Genomic DNA, 16818 nt, shown 5'->3' on the forward strand with positions numbered 1-16818 from the left:
GAGTATCTCTGGGAATAGCCACAGATTGGTAATTGTGATTATTGGTTTTGTTATATTCATCCTCAATAAGTTTTTAAATTTCCTTTTGAATGAACACAGTATGTCCAAGGAATGTCACTGTAGTGCCAAAGATTTACCATTCTTTGAAGATGCTGTCAGAGCTTTCGGATACGTTGAATATTAGGATAGGATGTTTTTAAACTCTCACTCTCCTGGCTCCTTTTGTAGGCTCCAGACTACAGCTGATCTAGGCTAGAGATTTATGTTTAAGCAAGTGAAGAGTTCTAATTAAAATCTTGTTCTGGACATGTTAATAACTGAAATAAGACAGTGTTTGTGATAAAATGATCAATTACATACAGATGAGCAGAAAATCAAGGGGCCTGTTGAAGTTTTGTCCAAAAATGGGGAAGAGGTGTTCTATTGAATAACATTTGAAGGGGCTGTAGGAAACAAAAGTAAAGTTGCATTTTGCTGAGTTACTAATTCATGATTCTTGCTACTTTGGAGGGTTGGCAAGACCTCAAAAGGTAATAGTTTTAAGACACTCCTAAGAAGACCAGATTGTGGGCAAATTTGGGCAAAATGCCCTCTAGCAAGCCTGGTGAGATCTTACCCTCAGGAGACCGTTCCCACATGATCAATGTGTATTGACCAATGGAAAACAAAATCCAAAAACTCAGGAGGCCCTCTTCAAATGTTCTTGATTATAAACAGTCCTTGGGACTTGGGGAGCTATAATATGAGAGATCAAATTACTCACCAGAGGCTCCAAGTCAGATGTATTTTGATTTAGAAATATGTTTTGATACCTAAAGTTTATGATTTTATTAAAAAGAAATTATACTTGCTTCATTCTAAAAGGTTTGTGGAGGGATTCCGGGGTGTCTCAGTCTGTTAAGTCTCCAACTCTTGATTTCAGCCCAGGTTATGATCTCACAGTTCGTGAGTTCGAGCCCTGCATCAGGTTCTGTGCTGACCATGTAGAGCCGTGCAGAGCCTGCTCTGTACCTCTGGCTCTGTTCCTCCCCCACTTATGTGCATTCTCTCTCTCTCTCTCTCTCTCTCTCTCTCTCTCTCTCTCCAAATAAATAAACTCTAAAAAAAAAAAAAAAACTTGTGGAATAGAAGGAAATGCATGGCAGTAGTTGAGTCAGGACACACTGGGTCAAAAGGTCTTTGGATGGGCATGTGTCAGCTGTGGGGAAGTTCTGTCAGTGATGTCTAAAGACAAGTCATAAACAGCCTGGGCTTTCTGTGCATTGCTCTATCTCCATGGCTGCTAAGATGCATGGCCCTGTCTGCTGTGTAGTTATACAGAGCACAAATGCTGCACGGGCATTTTAGATTTCTGATCTTGATTCACTTTCCTCTCTGGCCAATTCTCTGTGAGCAGTTATTTTTTTATCCTTAATAGTCAGAGTTTTGTGCCTCTAGAAATATACTACAATTTTATGGCTCTTTCCGATGAGTGAATTTTTCAGCAACCATATGGTGTGGCTGGCTCTGACTCTGTCCAACTCTAATGACCTTCAGAATCTGTGCAGCAGCTTGTTCATTCCGATCTTTCTTAAGCCTTGCTGTATGGATTGCAGTCTTTGATAAGTCAAGTTGTTGAGTTATCATTCTCTTCCAGAAGGTTTAAATACGAGAGTTTGAAAGTCATCCTTGGGTTGAGCTTTATTTTTGCACAGTTTGCTCTCTCCTTTGCCATAGGCATAATAAATCTAAGGCATGCCTTGTCATTTTCTTTTTGAATATTTTAGAAAATACTTATTTCTCAAGCCCTTTCATGAGAAGTGCCTAAGATAGTATTACTGTCCCTTCTCACTTGTATGTATTAGAATATTTTCTACCATGATCTCGGTTTATACTTATTGAACCTCATTGAAATGCACTTTTTTCCTTTTTTTCTTTATTTTTAACATAATTTATTGTCAAATTGGCTTACCTGCAACACCCAGTGTTCATCCCAGCATGTGCCCTCCTCAATGTCCATCACCCACTTTCCTCTCTTCCTCATGCCCCCATCACTTCTTGCTTACTCTTGCAATTATTTCAGAGTTTAAAACAGTAAAATATTAGGTAGTGTCATCAGTTTCTTTTCTAAAGTAAAACTCTTATTTTTATCCACGTAATAATCACTTTAATTAATATTTACTGTATTATTAGCATAGCATATAGGATGAAGAAATTTAATGTGTAGAATGAAACACTACTGTTAGTAATAATAATATTAAATATATTCAAAAAAGGTAAAATTTGTTGAGTGGGTCCTACTTGCAAGGCACCATGGAAGAATTTTACATGTCAGATATCAATTAATTCTCATGCATATATGAATGGATTATAGAAAAATGAGATGTGGGAAAATTTGTTCTCTTCACACAGGGCAATAATAAATGTCATGTGGACAATACACAACAAATTCAAAGTTAGGCAGCTTGATTTCTTGAAATTATCCTGACTTTCTGGACAAGATAGAGAAAGATGATTAAAATAAAATATTTCTGGGATACTTGGCTGGCTCAGTTGGTACAGCATGTGACTCTTGATCTTGGGGTTGTAAGTTCAAGCCTCATGTTGGGTTTAGAGATTACTTAAAAACAAAATCTTTAAAAAAAAGAATAAAATAAATATTTTTGATGAGAATAGAGTTTAGCTCATGAAAGGCCTAGTGAGTCTGTCAAATAAAACGGGACTTTATCTTAGGGTAATGTAGATCAGGAAGGGCAGTTAAGTAAGGGGTGACATAATTGGCTGCAGTTTGAGAAAGCTCTATCTGGTAATTGGTGAACTGGAGGCAGGAAAGGTGAGAAATAGTTAAACCTCATTCCCAAGTTTCTGACTTGTGTTGCTTGAGTGAATGGGATATTTATATGACAGTGCAGGAGGAGTGAGGAAGATAATGTACTCAGGTTTGAAAACGTGGAGTGGCACTGAGGGGAATAGGGGATAGAGTAGAGTTTGACCCTCAGATAGAGATTTGTGCTAGTTCTGGATGGAGTAGAACTGAATGGGGTTCTCCTTTGAGCATTATAAAGCACTGAAATGAGAGAGGCAGGGACTCAGGAGAATTCCAACACAGGCATCCCAGAAGACAGGGAGTTGATAGAGTTGCCTGACAACCATTTTGAACAGTGATGGGAGGAATACCAAAACAAGCAGGTGTTGTGAAAGCCAAGAAAGGCATTTCAGGAGATAGGACGACTGTCGTACATTTTTGCAAAAAAGCTTTGTAATCTGATGATTGAAAAGATTCTGTTGGTTTTATTACCAATGAGATTGTTGGCAGTGTTGGCATGAGTGACTTCAGTGGAATGATGGATTCCACAAAGCAAGCTGAGTTTGACTGGGGAAACAACTGGGAGGTGAAGAAGCAGAAATAGTAATGTAACAAGTCTTTAAGAAGGTTGTCTGTGAAGCGCAGGAGAAAGGATACGTGCTGGCCTAAAGAGACATGTAAAAACAGTCCCAATATGGGGCGCCTGAGTGGCGCAGTCGGTTAAGCGTCCGACTTCAGCCAGGTCACGATCTCGCGGTCCGTGAGTTCGAGCCCCGCGTCAGGCTCTGGGCTGATGGCTCAGAGCCTGGAGCCTGTTTCCGATTCTGTGTCTTCCTCTTTCTCTGCCCCTCCTCCGTTCATGCTCTGTCTCTCTCTGTCCCAAAAATAAATAAACGTTGAAAAAAAAAATTTAAAAAAAAAAAATAAAAAAAAAAAAACAAAACAGTCCCAATAAACTTAGACAAAAAGTACTCATAGTTGATTTGGCACCAAGAGAGAAGGCATAGAAAGAAGCATAGGTGTATATATTTTGCAAATGCATGTAGTGCAAAGAAGCTTAAGTCCTCTGTAATCATACAGCAGATTAGAGAGGGGGGAGGTGCTTACGGAGTTTAGAGAAGTCTCAATTAGCTGTTTGGGGAAAAGGGAAAGCAATGGATTAGGGTGATGTGAAAGGTAAGCTATGTTGAGGAACAAGTTGGGGCTACAGATCGTGGCAGGGATCTACAAGTTGCTGCCGTTTTCTCCAGAAGAATTTCGCATCCTGGAGAAGGCAAATAACTGCATTTCTTCATGCTTGAGGTTTTTCTATATGGCTGACTGCAGAACTCATATGAGTGGAGAGTGTATTACTAAGAAAAGAGTTGAAAAAACAGATCTTGTTATCTGGTTTGAGTAGCAATAAAAAGCAAGAACTATTTAATAAGCATGAGTTATGTGCCACATGTAAAGGGATAAAGCAATCAGCAAAACAGCTATGGGTCCTGTTCTCCGTCATGTTAGTAGTCATACAAATGTATAATTACTAGTGATATTAATTGCTCTGAAAGAAAATTAAAATATGTGGTGAGAGGCTGAAGGACACATGGTCAAATATTTTAGATCAGATATACTGGAAACAAAATCTGAGAATGGGAGCATCACAAAGAAGTCTTACTGCTGAATGTTCTCAGGAGATTTGAGGAGACCTAGGGAAGCAGTAAGGGGTTCTGAGAATAGCATGGGAAGCGAGGATCCTTCTCAGTAATACTGAGAAGGTGGGCCGCCATGTGGTTGCACCTGACGTCTTCGCTGATCCTGTGGGAAGTCTTGCTGCTGTCATTGCCACTCAAATCTGTCCCAAATTGAGGCCAGGGGACAACGATTTGCATCTTCACATTACACACTCATTGGCTGAAGGTTGTCCCACCGAAAAAGTTTGTAATCATGAGCAAATCACTCACTGCTACAGCTGAGGGAAATTCATAGTGAGGGTCATAGCAGAGAGCTTCTTAGCAGCCCATATTTCCAACAGTTGGGGGTGTTGTGTTAGCCCTAAATATGGTATTGAAGTGGAGTGCCATTTAATTCTTTATAGTCTACTGCTAAGTGATACAGATCCAGTAGGATCTTCTAGGAAGTGTTCTGTATCTGGGAACAGCTCCTCCAGGATCCCTGTTGACTTAGTTTCCTGGGAAACTTCTAAGGAAAGGGTTATCGGATCAGTTGTAATCCCTGTTGCTGCATGTGATCTCTTAGCAGTAGCTGATATTCATCACCCTCTTGCATGACATCTCCCAGATTTTGTTTTCTTATTTTTTTTTTAATTTTTTTTTCAACATTTATTTATTTTTGGGACAGAGAGAGACAGAGCATGAATGGGGGAGGGGCAGAGAGAGAGGGAGACACAGAATTGGAAACAGGCTCCAGGCTCTGAGCCATCAGCCCAGAGCCCGACGCGGGGCTTGAACTCACGGAGCGCGAGATCGTGACCTGGCTGAAGTCGGACGCTTAACCGACTGCGCCACCCAGGCGCCCCTTGTTTTCTTATTTTTAACTGTTTTGCTTGCTAGGTAGATTTCCTGGTGGAGTGACTGAGATTGTTATCCCCGGAGGATCCCTGGTTACCATGCTATTCTCAGACATTGGCTGCTGTACTTGTTCATTATTTTAAAAACCAGTTATGGAAGCAAGGGAATACCCCATTGCAGCTTCTGAGCACAAAATGTATTCATCCTTATTTTGCAGCTTTAAGGTCAGGGTGGGTCTCTTGGAAAGATGCCTGCTGAAATGGTGATTACTTATTTTTCCTGATGTTTTCTTGGCACACAGAACAACTTTGAAAACCAACTGATGAATATAATTAGGTGTATATTGAAGAGACCCATTCTGCCACTCAGCAGGTAAGTAATTTCTGGGTGGTTTTATACATGTCCTATGGTCATGAGCCCATTGCCACGGTTCATTCGCTATAAAGTTGGTCCTTTTGAGTCATAGTCATGTGGAATTCTGTGTCAATAGATAATACATTTTACTATATGTTTTTAGATATACAGGAAAGCCAAGCATAGGAAAGACATTTCTAATCAGTATATGGATCTGACATGCTGATCTTTCCATGTGGGAGGAGTCCAATGCATAATCAGCTTTCTACCAAGTGGTTGAGTGGTCTTCAGGAGGCTGGAATCACATCAGAAGCTCATCATTTGTATCTGTTGTTGGCTAGTTAGACATTCAGCAGGAATAGTGTCCAGAACAGTCTTGGTGAGTGATTGCCCATGAATAACCTCCATCCCTGCCATCATGGAAGCTACAGTTATTATCCCTTTGACCCAGCACTGGTTGACCAGTGACAGTGACTGACTGACTTTATATCTTAGTCATTCTCTCTACTTTGTTACTTAAGTTTCTCTCTGGGGTTTATGCTCACTAGTGGCATTAGCATGCAATACAAAATCTTCACGCTCTATGCCCTCTCCCAGAAGTCCATCCACATGTTTCTTCCCTCAGTTTTCATTGTATTGTTAAGAAATATACCTCTTGACTGCCTATCTCTTTTATCTACAATAATAATGTGTTTTATTAATCCTCTCCACAACTTCGTTGGTGGAGTTGTCCTCTTCTACAACGTCACTGTGTTGCTCATTGTGAAAACTGCACCAGTTTTGTTTCTAACAGTTAAGAGTTGCTACCTGGATTCCTATTCTATCATCCCATCATCCCCATCACTTTCATGAGTCCTAGCTTTCCCCCCACCTCCATCAGCCACCGTCTACAGAGGACATGTTGTACTGAACTTAATGATGACGGTGCTCCTCCCACTGGGCATTCCTTATTCATTTAGTAAATGAAATTTTCCCCAGGCCATCCCATGGAACATATTAAACTGGTAGGTTTTCCAGCCTTAGCTAGTACATGCATTCTAGAATGTTTACATCTCTGAGTCTTTGGAACCTTTCCTCCCTTACCTGTTGCAGCAATTCTGGCATTTGTACTTCATTAAGGCAGACTATCAATTTTCGTAAGTTTCCAAGAGTCATCTTAGCCATGTATTAGTAATGCCTCCTGGGGTCCTTGCCAGAATTTGAAATATAGTACAGATAAGTATTCCATATCAGTAAACTTTTCTTTATCAGATTTATGTCTGCTTCCCTCAGTGCATCTGAGAATATAGTTCCATGCATTTTTTCCTTGCTCCTGCTGGTATATATCAGCCAGCAGGAACTTCTTCAGTCAAGAGTCCCTCTTTTTCCTTGGCAGACTACTCTCATTCCTCTTCAGGCTGTGATAGGATTTGACAGATTTTTAGTGGTAGGGTTTTAAAATGGTTGCCAGGATGGTAGAAGGGAGTAGATCGTTGAAGAGGTAAGCATTGTCTTGTAAGGCACCTGCCTTACTTGAGGCCTCTGCATAAACTTCTTGCAAGGAGAGCTATTAAGTTCTAATAAAGAGGGTATAGGGTCAATTTTACAGGCCCAACAGGTTCAGGGAGTTTGAGAATTCAAAGTTCTCAACCTAGAAATCCTTGTTCCATATCTTAGGGTCTTTCTCTTTTCCACTTTGGGCTGTGACCTTGGCACAGAAGACCTCAATTACCAATGCAGCCTTGTCAGAAGCTCTGTTATTCTTAAGATAAAGTCATGTATCTGATCCTCTGTTCTGACTTCCCCCTACTGCATGAGATTAGGGTTTCTTTAAATGCAGCCAATGAAGACCTGTAGTTTTGTGTTTTGCATTAAATTGGGAATCAGTGACTGAGCCTGACATTGTCTTTCTTCAGTGAATCAATGGAACTAATTAAGAGCCACCTATTTCCATAGGCATTATAGCTACCAATTTGCTCATTCTGCCCATGTGCTGGAAATATTGTTGTCAATATTGTTCCCTCCTACTGGTATCCCATCTTAGTGCATCAACAGTGAATGTTTAAATTAGAGCATGCCAGAGGCTCTCCACACCCCTCCTAACCTCAGTGATGGTGTCTTTATTGTCACTCAGACACTGGGAAATCCAGCTCTAATGTTTCACTTTACACTTGCTTCCTAGTACCATCCTTGATACTATCATAGGCTGGATTCCCTGGAAGTAGACTCTGAGAAAAAAATGTATTCTAAAAGTTCATTGGAAAGATGTTAAGGAGATATTCCTGTAAATAAGTAGGGAAGACAGGAATGGAAAGAAAGAGATGTTCATCCATCATAACTGGTAATCAATAACTGTAATCAATAACTGGTAATCAACTGTAATCAACTGTAATCAATAACTGGTGAACATTTGTAATTCAGTTGAAGCAAAGGGACAGATATTTAGACATGGTATAGCCTTCATTGGATGGTCATTTCCAGTGTAATCTGCAATGGTGAGCAGTTGATAGCTGATATCAATTGATAGTCAATAGCAGTTTATCTCACTGCTGAAAAACAGATCTGGATAAAGCATGCAGTATTTACTATGGGAGGATTCAAGGTAGGCTTTGTGCTTTGTGAAGAAATATATAGATTAAGATCATTAACAGGCAATGTAAAGGCAAATGGTGGGAGAAGAACATTGCAGACAAAAGGAAGACCATGTGTGAAAATTCCAGAGTTAGGAAAGAAGCTGTCCTTCCAAAGGTCTTGAAGACATCAATTGTGAAGAGGAGTAAGCAAGAGAGATTGGCTCAAGGCATGTATAGAGAGATAAACAACAGTTAGATCATGTAGGATCCTTTAGAGCATATTAAAGATTTTGAATTTTAATATGATGGGAGCCATTGAAGAATCAAAAGTCAGAAAGTTTAAGAAATCGAAGTAACATTATCAGCTCTGACTGAAAAAAAGATCTCTTTGGATGGCAGTATGGAGAATTGTTTGGAAAGTCATCAGAATCCAACCAGAAAACCCACATAGTGATTGTGGACATGAAGAACAATGGGAAAATATACAAAAATTTCAAGAGAATCAATATCCATAGGACTAATCCAGTGGATTAGATGTGAATATTGAAGGACAGCGAAGTGTTGAGAAACAGAAACAAAAACAGCATTCTGCCTTGAACACCAGATGTATAGGTAAATAGCATTGTGATCTAGAGACACTGGAGGTTGAAACTGAAAATCTGAATGGACCTCAGTTGAGTCAGCACTTATAAGATGGTTGGTGGTGACATCAAGGCAGTTGGATATATGTATGAAACACCAGTGAGAATACTAGGCCAGGAAAATAAATTTAGGAGCTATAGACTATACTTAAACCCAAGGAAAAGAATGAGCTTAAATATGAATGCGGTGTAAAGTGGGAACATAAAAGCTAAGACATGAAAAATATTGTCAAGTTGGATAGAGATCCCAGTTTTTAGATATTCAAAGGTTCACTCCCTTTCTATTTTTTAATTTCCCTCATTCTCTTTCCACCCCAACTCCCTGCACCTCTACTTGGTGAGCTCCAGACATTATCAGTATACAGAATGTGGCTGCAGACTATTGCAAGGATTTCACCGGAAACCCTTGTCATTCAACTTGAGTGGATTCTAGAAGGCCCTGTGCTTAAATCCAAATATTTGCTCTCAATCTGAAGTATTTCAGAAGGTTCCTTTTCTTTCCAAAGTTGTATATATTACAGTTTTATTTTTTCAGTCATGTTTATGTCAGAGAAAGATGCCATTACTACCATTTTTCTGGTCTTTAACATCACTGTCTTCTTTTTGAACAAGGATGTGCCTCAGGATATATGTGAGCTACTTGAATGTGGTGACTATGTCTTATTCATATTATGGCTCCAATGTTTTTCCTAGAATATGACAAATAAGCAGTGATCAACAAATGCTGATTGAACAAATAAATGAAAGAAACCTGAATAAATGACTAGGAAGGTACTAAGGGAGAGGGAGAAAATTATGAGAGCAGAAAGGAAAGGAAAGGAAAGGAAAGGAAAGGAAAGGAAAGGAAAGGAAAGGAAAGGAAAGAAAAGAAAAGAAAAGAAAAGGAAAGAAAAGGAAAGAAAAGAGAATAAAAGAAAAGAAAAGAAAAAAGAAAGAAAAAGAAGTGGGGGAAACAGTGACTACTTACAATCCAAGTCATTAGAAAATCATTGTAGCAAGACACATCTTTCATGTAGCCTGGTCTAATTTCTGGGACAGGCAATAGATTCAGAGATGTTTTTTATGTATTCTACATACCTTAAAGTATTAATTAAATGTTTTTAAATAGATATGTTTCATCACACTGTAAAAAGTGCACATGCTAAGTTTCTGGTGGGGATTTTTTTTTTTTTTTTCTTAACAGCTGCGTGATATATTTAGAGGCACCATGAAGAATGCCTGAGGTTACAAAAAAAAGGGGGGGGGGCAGAGAAGAAATGAATCACTTGACATAATATGACTAAGAAAAGAAGCAAAAAATTTTTCTATTAGTCAAATGTCAAAATATGTAGCAAAAATCAAAGAAGCTTAAAAACAAGCAAATCCAAAACAACATTGCTGCAGGCAGAAAAGAAATATTAACCAAATGATGAAAGGCCATTCCTAAACACAGACTTCAGCTTTTTTCTATGTTTACCAGCAAGCTGGTGGCAACTCAGATTTCAACAATTTACTTAACCACAGAAGATAAAGTTGCTAGAAATTTTTATCATAAGCAGTGGTGGAGGAAAAGAATGGAAAGACAGAGGACCACTGTTAGAGGGTATCAGGAGGGGGCTGGCTGGCACTGAATGAGCAGCAAAGAGTCTATGTTTCAGCAGTCTGTGTTTTCTGAAAAGCAAAGGCTGGGATTTTTCCTTTTGCATTTTTCCTAATTAAGTTTTCTTATGTAACAAAAATGGATTTATTAATAAATGAATTTAAGTAATATTAGCTTGATCACAGCTAGCTTATGTTGTAAGATTTCATATACTACCATCTGAAATTATAAACAAAATATTAGGGTGTTTTCCTGTCCAATATTTTTGGGGCATTTTGAAGTGGACTTTTTCGTTATTCAAAAAGGAAATGATTATTCTGCTTCTGTTTATTGCCAGATGGTAATATAAATTTGTAGTTTATTTAAGAATAGGCTTAAATGTGGGCCTTTGTATTTGGAATGTATCTATAATTTGATTGAATCCTTCTTATTTGTGATGTATAATTTGATTGAATATGAGTTATGTACTATGAAGTTGCATGTTAATTTCCTTTTTCTTCCCTGAAGACACCACAAATAAACTGCACCCAAAATCATGTGCTGACAATTTTGTGAGGCTATTCAAATATGTTTCCTTGAAACTTTTTTTTAATAATAAAGGAATTTTTTATATTTGGCTTTTTAGACCTTAAATGGCATCCAAAATACTTTTATTTGACTATGTACTATCTGTTGCTAATACATAAGTAATTCATTTTATGGAAAATATTTCTTCTAGCATTATTTTCTAGCATTTTAATAAATATAACTTAAACATTTATTTGGAAAAGAGTCAGAATTTTGGAATATATGATTCTCTAAAAATACATTCAATTATAGATGATTCAGCACACACTCCCCCCATATATATCTGGATTCAGATCCTTTAGTTGTTTAAATAATAAAAAATTATAAGTCTCTTAAAATTTTTAGGCACATAAAAATTCTTCTTTGAAATGAATAAGAAAGTACCTTTAATTCACATTTCTAATATAGTTATCTTAAAATATGTTGAAATTCTTTTTATCATTAACTATTTTAACTATAGGAAAATCCAAATGCATACAGATTTTGAGACAACAATAAAACAAAGCCCCATATCTTCATTAAATTTTAGTAACTATTATCTCAGGACCAATCTTCCTTCACATGTGCCTCTCCTCACAAGACTTCTCAAAGCTACTGAAAGGTACTCTTTTCTAAAATAAAAAAGGATGGGGCGCCTGGGTGGCTCAGTCTGTTGGGTGTCTGACTTCAGCTCAGGTCATGATCTCGTGGTTCACGGGTTCGAGCCCTGCGTGACAGCTCAGAGCCTGGAGTCTGCTTTGTGGATTCTTTCTCCCTCTCTCTCTGCCCCTGCCCAGCTCTTACCCTGTCTCTCTCTCTCTCTCTCTCTTAAAAATAAATAAAACATTAAAAAAAAATAAAATAAAAGAGGATCAAACTAAAGGATAATTGTTTCAAATATCTCTGATCCCAGCCATTCAGCTGTGGGGCTCAGCGAGGGCAATATTCAACCTGAAATCTGGCCCTGGTGGAGATTCTTAAATGTTACTTAGTTACCTGTTAACCATTTTTAAAATCAGTGACCAAAGTTACCAGTAATGAAAGTCTAAGTGTATTCCACCTATGCATATAAATCATATGCCTTTTGGTGGTTTAGGCTGCTTTTTGAAAAACGTTTATTTATTTATTTTGAGAGAGAGAACACACATGTGAGCGGGGGAGGAGCAGACAGAAAATGCCAAGCAGGTTCTGCTCTGTCAGCGCAAAACCTGAAGCAGGGCTCAAACTCATGAACTGTGAAATCGTGACATGAGCCCAACCTGACTGAGCCACCCAGGTGCCTGCAGGCTAATTTTTCTCCTGTAACAAGGAGCTGTTTAGGTGTCCTATCATCCTCAATTTGTGTTTAGTCCTTTGGTTTGGGATATAACACAAATTACTTCAGTGCAAGGCAAAACCCAGAACCCAGAACCCATGAATAACAGCCGTTGGGTGCTTTCACTGGTGTCAAGAAAATAACACAACCACTTCGGTCATTGTGTAGAGTTTAAAGCTTTCATTTTATAAAATCGGTAAATCATCAAAACTCAATTAGTATTCATTCAACAGTTCCATCTATTATGTACCTACTCATTGTAGCCACTCATTTAATGAACATATGTTGTGTGTCATACACTGGACTAGGCACTAAGGCTACAAAGGTCAAGTAAAATTCTATGATCTCTTACCTCCAGATAATGAAGTATTAGTCAGCAATAAGAAGAAATGATCTGTCATGCCACATAAGGACATGAAGACGTACTGCTGACGGGGCGCCTGGGTGGCGCAGTCGGTTAAGCGTCCGACTTCAGCCAGGTCACGATCTCGCGGTCTGTGAGTTCGAGCCCCGCGTCAGGCTCTGGGCTGATGGCTCGGAGCCTGGAGCCTGTTTCCGATTCTGTGTCTCCCTCTCTCTCTGCCCCTCCCCCATTCATGCTCTGTCTCTCTCTGTCCCAAAAATAAATAAACGTTGAAAAAAAAAAATTTAAAAAAAAAAAAAAAAAAAAAAAAGACGTACTGCTGAGTGACAGGAGCCAATCTGACAAGGCTAGACACTGTATGATTCCAAGTATACGGCAATTGGGAAAAGGCAGATGGAGGCAGCAAAAAACATTAGTGGTTACCAGAATTTGGGAGGAGTGAAGGATGGGTAGGTGGAGCATCAGAGCCTTTTGGAGCAGTGAAACCATTCTGCATGACACGGTAGTGGCAGACACAGGTTATTATACATTTATCAAAACTTATAGATCGTAAGTTACAAAGAGCCAACCCTCAGGTAAACTCTGAACTTTAGTCAATAAGTACATGTCTTTGCTGGCTCATTCATTGTAACAAACGTGTCACTGATGCATCACCTTAATACCTAATAGGCGTAACTAGAGGAGAGGGGTATGTGAGAACACTCTGTCCTTGCTGCTCAACTTCTCTGTAAACCTAAAACTCCTCAAAATATAAAGTCTATTCATTAAAATCAAATTTGTGATCTTTTTCCTCTTAGATTTCAAGATCTAGTTTGTGGCAGATGTATAAATAACTATCCTTCTTAGTTTCCTAGGTTTACATTAACAAATTATCACACGCTTAGTGGCTATCAACAACAAAAATTTATTCTCTCACAGTTGTGAAGGCCAGAAGTTCAAAATTAAGGTGTGGATGGTGTCATGCTCCCTCCGAAGGCTCTAGGGGAAAGTCTTCCAGCCTCTGGTGGCTCCACAAATTCTTTGGCTTGTGGTCAATCCAATCTCCCCACCTTCACATAGTCTCCTTTTTTTCCCTGTGTGTCTTTCCTCTGAGTCTTAAGAGGACACTTACATTGGATTTAAAGCCCACCCATATAATCCAGGATGATCTCATTTCCAGAACCTTAATTTAATTTATATCTGCAATGAGCCTTTTTCCAAACAAAGGCATAGTCAGTGGTTTAGGGTCTTAGCGTGTGGATGTACCTTTCGGGAGGCCACCATGCAACTCATTGCACTACCCATAACAATATTTGCACTATCGAATATAGAATATAGTACAAATACAGTGCTCTGAGAGGGAGGTCTGAGAGCATCATAGGAAATGAGACGTGAGATGGATATTGAAGGTCGAACTGGATTGGCACATCGGGGCAGTGGTATAGTGATATGAGAGGTAGGAGACTGCTGTCCCCAGGGACGTATTGCAGGACACAAGACATATTTAGAGAGTGGTAATAAGGTCTGTGTCTCTAGAAAGGAGGGTGGATGAGGGCTAAAGGAAACAATAGCATAGGAGTCTGAGATGTCAGACTATGCCAGGTTATAAAGGAACTGACAATCCTAAGAGAAAAGTACTTATTCTACTTCCTATTCACAAAGTTTCTAAAGATCAGATTTGTACTTTAGAAATAAGTAACTGCTTGGAACGGTGAGAACTTTAGGAAGCAGAGGTTAGTGGCAGGGAGATTAAGAGGCTATGCTCAAATGAGATACTACTCTGAGGTCTCGCAGTGGGGAGAGAGCCAAGAGATGAGAAATAGATATTTTGGAGGTAGATTAGACAGCATGTGGTGAATAACTGGATGTGATGAGCAGGGAAGGATGTGAGGATGAATCCTCAGTTTATGGCTTCAAGACTCTGTTTGATGCCATTTTCCAAAGTAAGGACTTTGGAGGAAGGGAGTGGTTTTATGTGGGGTGTAGAAAGTTATGAGCTAACTTTTGGATATATTTAATTTTCTTTTATCTTGTACCCAAGTTCTAAAATTGGTGTATCGAAATGTTTTGTTTTGGAGCAGTAAAGGGCTCTGAAAAAAGAAGCTTAAGCTTTTGGGGAAATCTTCAAAATTATCTTTAGAATTGCCCACATGGGCCCTTCCAGTCAGTTTCTGTCACACATGACAAGCTCAAACAAACCACATGGCCCTGAAAACAAAAAGAATGAATCACCAAATATTGAGAGGCTTTACTAGTTCATGAAGGTAAGAGAATGTTTTCCCTTTTTGAGGGGCTAAAAGAGGTCTGAAATGACCACGACAAATAGCAGCCCAGTCTTATTATAAAGAGATTGTAAAAAGAATTAGAGCATAAGCTCTCGCCAGGGAGGAGATCTTAAAATTTGATGAATGCTGCTTTATTACCTTTTATTTTTATCTTTTCAGAGCTGGTGCAATGAAAGAAGAAATCTCTGTTCCAACATAAAAAATAAACATAATATCACTATGACAGGGACTGATTCAGTATGGAAACATTGACTGTAGAGGCATTCTGGCTTACTTCAAAAGACTTTCAATAACTGCCAAAAGAGTTTATTTGGATAGTTTCAGTTTCATGTGTTTAATCAACTAAAAACTCAATCCAGAGTTGAGAGCGTGACACAGCATGTGTGCAGAAGAGGGTGTGCATGTGTTCATATTCGTGGGGCCATGAGCGTGTTTGCATGTGTGGATGTTGGAGCATGAGCAAAGGTGTGTGTGTGCATGCATGTGTGTTATAACATCTTATGCTCTTTTATATCATTCATTTTTTTTTATAAATAGGGCCTGTGCTCATCTTCACAGCTGTGATTGTATTGGACCTAAATTTCTCGGATTTCTCTAACACTTCATCATGCTCTAGATCTTACAATAGTATGTCACAAAGGGATTCCATAACTATAGATAAGACAGGAAAGTAGAAGAGCAAAACTGCTTTCCCTCTGGTTAAGAGAGGTCCTGCAGCTTGAGGTGATAAGCCTTTCTTTTAAGGACTCCTGTGTTCTTTCTGTTGGGATCCACGGACTAGTATGTACTAGTACATGTATATTGTGCCATTCAGTTTTGTGGTAAAAACAAAATAATGTGTCCTAAAGGAATTGATCTCTTAGATTTTTCTGTTATTATAATAGGTAAATTCATTTTAGCCATTCACACCTGAGCTTGTTAATAACAACGTGATGACTACCATCTCCTCTACCACTGACTTTTTGAGGTTAGCGGTGGGGAGGTCAGCACCTCGTCGGGTGTTTCTCCAGTTCTTCTTGTCCTATGTTGTTTGGAGAGTTTGATAAAATCATGGATTCACAGGCTCTATCCCTGCTGAGTAGCAGTGTTCATGAATGAAGAACTGTGATTTTAGCTAGCTCATTGTGAGCTCATTAAGATTCCGTAAGTTGAAGAAACAACAACTAGTCCAATCCTTTGTTTTTTCAGATTTTCAGAAGATTGAGACCAGGGAAAATTATTAACCCATTTAGACCATGTCTCTTTTTCCTAAACCATTGTGCTGGCCCACCAACCTCTAAGGTGCACGATACACATAGAAATTCTGACTTGGGTTTTTCAAGATAAATGAGTTGAAAATGATTCTAGTATGCCACAGTGAATTTGGTCCCAGGTCAAATACATGTGTCAGCATGCAGCTTAATGGTTGTATACAATACACTGTTAATGAGGCTGGAGTTGTGATATTTATCTCTTTAGTATCATATATAAAATAAAAACAGTAATATTCTGCCCATCCAGCATCTCACTGTGATTCCATTCAGTTGTCTTGCAAGTATTCCCTGCTGGTCAAAAAAGGGATCAGATGATGGAGTGTGGGTGACTTGTGACTGCTGCCCATGCTGGAGGGATATAACTCTGAGGGTATGTGTTGATGACAATGCCTCAGCAGTAACTGTTCTGCAGATGAAGAACAATTTCTTTTTAAAACCAGTGTCATTTGTCATTAACTTTTTTTGGCAGAAGGATGAGACGTGGCTCCTGTACCTAATGAACTTACAATGTGGGTGGAAAAACAAAGATTGGCACAGAAACAAGAGATTACAGGTCAGGTGGTGAGTGTAGACCTGCCGTTTCAAACCAAGGACATAACGCGTTGTTTCCTCTCACTCTTCGTTCCATATACATATATAATAAGGTATTATGTCA

At 38.9% G+C, this 16818-nt stretch overlaps 1 long non-coding RNA gene across 3 annotated transcripts in view; it reads left to right on the forward strand.

Moving 5' to 3' along the window:
• The window catches only part of LOC147583228 (uncharacterized), a 264338-nt gene that overhangs the window by 161607 nt on the left and 85913 nt on the right, over window positions 1-16818 (forward strand). For all 3 annotated transcript variants that reach the window (XR_015246510.1, XR_015246514.1, XR_015246516.1), the window contains one exon: window positions 5513-5667. This is a non-coding gene — a long non-coding RNA (uncharacterized LOC147583228). The remainder of the gene's footprint in view (window positions 1-5512; window positions 5668-16818) is intronic.

The sequence above is a fragment of the Puma concolor genome, chromosome A2 (genome assembly GCF_028749965.1).
Source record: "Puma concolor isolate L17-30 chromosome A2, mPumCon1.1.hap2, whole genome shotgun sequence".
Taxonomy (NCBI): Eukaryota; Metazoa; Chordata; class Mammalia; order Carnivora; family Felidae; genus Puma; species Puma concolor.